Below are 4,342 nucleotides of genomic sequence, written 5' to 3'. Positions count from 1 at the left end.
CCTTTAAGTAACCAGCTGAGTCGCCATCTATTATGGTTCGCATTTTACGGGCGGGGTTAGCGCTCGGAAAGATACTTCGAACTTGTTGGTGCTCTTTCGAACTTGTTTTGAGAAAGAGTCACCATCTAATTTTTATAAAATTAGGAAAACCAAAGGTGAAGGGCTTATTCAAATACAATGAAAAAACCTTCGTAATCTAAAGTTCTAAGTAAGGGTTCTGGTGATCCCCCGGGGAAGGTGTTAGGCACCCTAGTATTAAGGATCTGTACTATACGGTTGACCTTCGAATTTCAGTGTATGATTATTTGTGTGAACAGTTTAGTTTGTGTTTATTCACGCATTTATAAAAGACTTTCATTATTGCATATCATTTGGTTTTTGAAAAAAAGTTTAATATATTCCCTTTATATAAAGGTTATCTTAGGTTTGAATTTATAATATCCGGATAAGAATAGTCTCATTTTATGTACAAGGATAATGTATTTTTTTTGTAAAAGGTGCAAAGTGTTTTGGTTTTCGTAATATAAGCATATGTATATATATTTTTTTCATTCATGCCTAAATGCCACACTTCGTTTCGGGTCAATCCGTATAATACGTTGGAACGTCCTATCCTAAAACCTTGTATTTACGAATGTATTCGTTTTAAATAAATGGCTCAGTTTTATTATTTCCTAAAAAATCAACTGCATATATTTCCCAACCTGTTTTCTGAGTGGGCTTGGCCCAAAACCATGCATTTATTTCTTTCGCTCTTAGTGGGTCTTTGGCCCAAAAATCTTTTCTTTTAGTCTCAAAGTTCTTGTGGGTTGAGGGCCGAAATCATTTAGTCTTGATTCATCCTTAATCTCACATTCATTTTGATTCATAAACATGTGTTCTTTATTTTTTGTAACCTAATCCAATTTGTGGAAAACGGAATGCGATAACGTTTTGTGTTGATGGAAAATTCTTCATGTTTCATGTGGCTTTATAAAAGAAAACGTTTTTCATACTAACTTCTATAAATCGTCATGCTTAGTCCAGTTTTCTTTTGTTTTTTGAAAATCGTATTGGGGGACTTAAGGTCTACTAAATGGTGTAAGCACCGTTGTCCTAAGACGACTAGTTCATAACCATAAAAGATTCCAATAATACAAGTTTTTTGTGAATATGCAAATGTAATACAACATCACAAATATAAATGCATAAGTAAAAGTAAGTTAGGCTAGGGGAGTACCAAGCCCCTAGTTGACCATTTTTACCCATGGTTGGGCCTTCTACGTATCTTCGAATTTGCTTCCCTTCTCCTTCGTTAGGCTCATTTTGTTTTGCAAAAGAATCGACACTGTTGGGCTGTACCCCAACAGGTTCAGTTTGGACCGGCCCAAGTGGCATGCATCGAATAAGAGGAAGGAGAAAAATGGAACCCGGTTAGAATAATTTACTGAACTTATCATACACACCCACACACAGATATATATATATATATATATATATACACCATACATAACAGAGTTGATATGGGTACTTGGTTATATCCTGGAATTGGGCATGGCAGCCCCTTATTTCAAATTAACAAATCCACCGAGGATCCCCATTTTGTTCTTCTCTTTTTGACTTAGTGTGAATCAAGGGCTTATCTATTAAACTTGTAGTGGGCCAAGCCCAACTACCTACAAAATCTAGATTTTTTGCCCAGGTATTGAAGCCTAATGAAATTCTATCCCTTTGATATTGATATACACCCTATGTGGGAAATATACTTGTAAATATACGTAATATAACCGCTGATATACCACAAATACATACACATCTTATTAACAAAACTCATAAATATCCCTATTTATATCTCATCTTAGGCTAATTTTTAAACTTGTCTTAATCATTAAGCCTAGTTTCTTTTCTTTTCATCATTGCGATCAAACCTAAGCTAAGGCAAACTTATAATTGAGTTTCTTACAAAGAACATGCGTTGAACATAACCTAGACATATTAGTGATTATCTTTGGTTCAAACAGACTTCAATAAGTATGGCAAAAAATCAAAATTTGCACCAGATGCTAACCTGAGCAGCATACTTAATTACAGAAGGATTCGTGTACAACAAACCATGGCATATTCAAAGTAGAATTCCAAACAGAAGCTGCTAAACTAATTAAACTTAGGACACAAGGATGCACATTGGACAAAACCAACGATCTTGTGATATGTCAAGCTTAAACACACACAAAAAAAAAAAAAAAAAAAACTCTGCACCCCCTAATCTTTTTGGGTTTTAAGAGAAGAAGGGAAACAGACAGACAACTTATGCGAGTATCCAGACTTTATGACATGATGCACATCCCAAATTTTAAACCACCTCTTAAAAGCACCCTTTAATCCTAATTTTTCATCAAAGCTATAAAGGCTTAAGCAGGAAGTGAATTATCTTGAACAAAGACACCAACAAGCTTGTTTTAAACTAGTACCAGGTATTAGAAAAGGGAAAACAAGATAAGTCCATTCTTGGCATCCCTGGATTTAATGAATGGGAAGAGAAAGATCAAAGTGTGGATGGTCATAGGTTTTTTTCCCCATAGGCATATGAGGTGTGCTGTGGCCACCTCTTATTTGGAAGAAAGCATTGTGAACCAAGTGAAACTTGGTTATTTTATTGTCTTTCTTCTCTTAATATGCCTTTAAAAAGGCTATCCCCATTGCCAAGTGGTTTATAACTTATGCACCCACACACATGATCCTCTCACCCTTTCATTGAACCAACCCAAATAGCATAAAATGAAAAGACAAATCACCTTTAAAACCTATCCACGTCAGACTCCTCTAGGACAGATTACTTAAATCCCACTCAATCTTCAACAATCAGCAATCAAACACTAATTCAAAGCCTTCTCACTTCCAGTTTCAATCATGCCTAAAAACCTTAAACTAATGTGTGTCACTTTGTTAAATTAATTAGACCTTGATATGTATTTAAGCAAATCATAACGGATCTATTTGAACTCAACCATCGGGTCTTATAATTAGGCATTAGTGATCTAAATGATTAGTCATCGGTCAACCACATTATTAGAGACTGCTTTAGGCTAACAGGATAGAATCATATCTAAACTAAATCACAAAGGCACTAATGATCAATCATAACCATACACATATCACATATACAATAAAACTAACATAGCATTCTCATAATAACATTTTAACTAAGCATAGCTCACATTATCAATACCTAACTAAGCAGATTATCACTAACACTTAAACTAAATGAAGAAAAACTAAAGGAAAGTAATAACGAGATAAAAGCTAACCTTTTTTGGGTGCAGCCACGAGTAAGAATGGATTTGAAAGCCTTTCATGATTCTGTCCTTAACCCAGCCACCACACAAGAAAATAAAATCAAACTTTTTAAACTGAAGACTCAACCTCCAACAGTTTAGTATAAATTTTTTACTACTCGCTTAAAATTTGAGTCAAATGCTCAAATATCAAGCTTTTGTGTATGCAAGAGTGTTCAAAACCTCCTTTTTTTTCAATGAAGTGGGGGCTCTATTTATAGAACCCCTAAATACCCAACCTTAATTCCACAACTGATGTGGGACTAGTGTGATTTCTGAGAAATCATCCTTCCATCTAACAACCAATGGCTATGTTAACCAAAAATAACTTTGAACAGTCGATTCTCAACAATTCACCCTCTATCCGGTCAGTTCATGAAGAACCAATGAGGTTCGAGGGTTGAAACGCTTGACTTAACCCAAGGTCATCAATGCATTGTGTACTTTATTCAGGCGAAAAAAATGAAAAATAAGAGAGAGAGAGAGAGGGAGAGAATTACCTATCTTAGGTTGTGTTTGGTGAGAATGAGTGGTAAAATGGGGAGTAGCACTTAATGCTACCTCATATGGATGTGTAGGGACTGAACGGGCCTACTCTTCTCTGCGCCATTGCCATTTCTGGCATGAGAGATAGGAGAAATCCTAAGCGGCTGCTAGGGTTAGGGTTAAAAGAAGAAGAGAGGTGAGAGAAGGGGATGTTTGGCGTGGAGGTAATGTGAAAATAAGGAGGAGAAGGAGTGTTACCCCTCTTATCATTGATCTGGGCCGGGTCTGTCCAGTATTAGACTGGGCCTCGATCCAGATTTAAAAGAAAAGGAAGGGGCACCATGTGTATATTGCATATGTGTATGTATATTTAGCGTATATACGCGTATAAAGGGTAAAGTTAAAACATCGATTATTGACCATAATATTTTGATTATAATCAAATTAGGACATAATTAACCGATTAATTAATTTAAAATATGGTCAATTATGCAAATGGGATTATGTTTGCAAATACAGCTTTTATGGCCATATTTGGCCTA

General features: G+C 35.5%; 1 long non-coding RNA gene across 1 annotated transcript; it reads right to left on the bottom strand.

The window, feature by feature from the left end:
* Nucleotides 1–1,105: 1,105 nt before the first annotated feature.
* On the bottom strand, nt 1,106–4,052 carry LOC132054037 (uncharacterized). Its single transcript, XR_009414221.1, has 2 exons — nt 3,815–4,052; nt 1,106–3,344 (listed from the first exon to the last, which is right to left on the bottom strand). It is a non-coding gene; the product is annotated as an uncharacterized LOC132054037 (long non-coding RNA).
* Between the last annotated feature and the right edge of the window lie 290 nt (nt 4,053–4,342).

This window comes from Lycium ferocissimum, chromosome 1 (assembly GCF_029784015.1).
Source record: "Lycium ferocissimum isolate CSIRO_LF1 chromosome 1, AGI_CSIRO_Lferr_CH_V1, whole genome shotgun sequence".
In the NCBI taxonomy this organism is placed as follows: domain Eukaryota; kingdom Viridiplantae; phylum Streptophyta; class Magnoliopsida; order Solanales; family Solanaceae; genus Lycium; species Lycium ferocissimum.
This window is presented reverse-complemented; position numbering and strand designations above follow the sequence as displayed.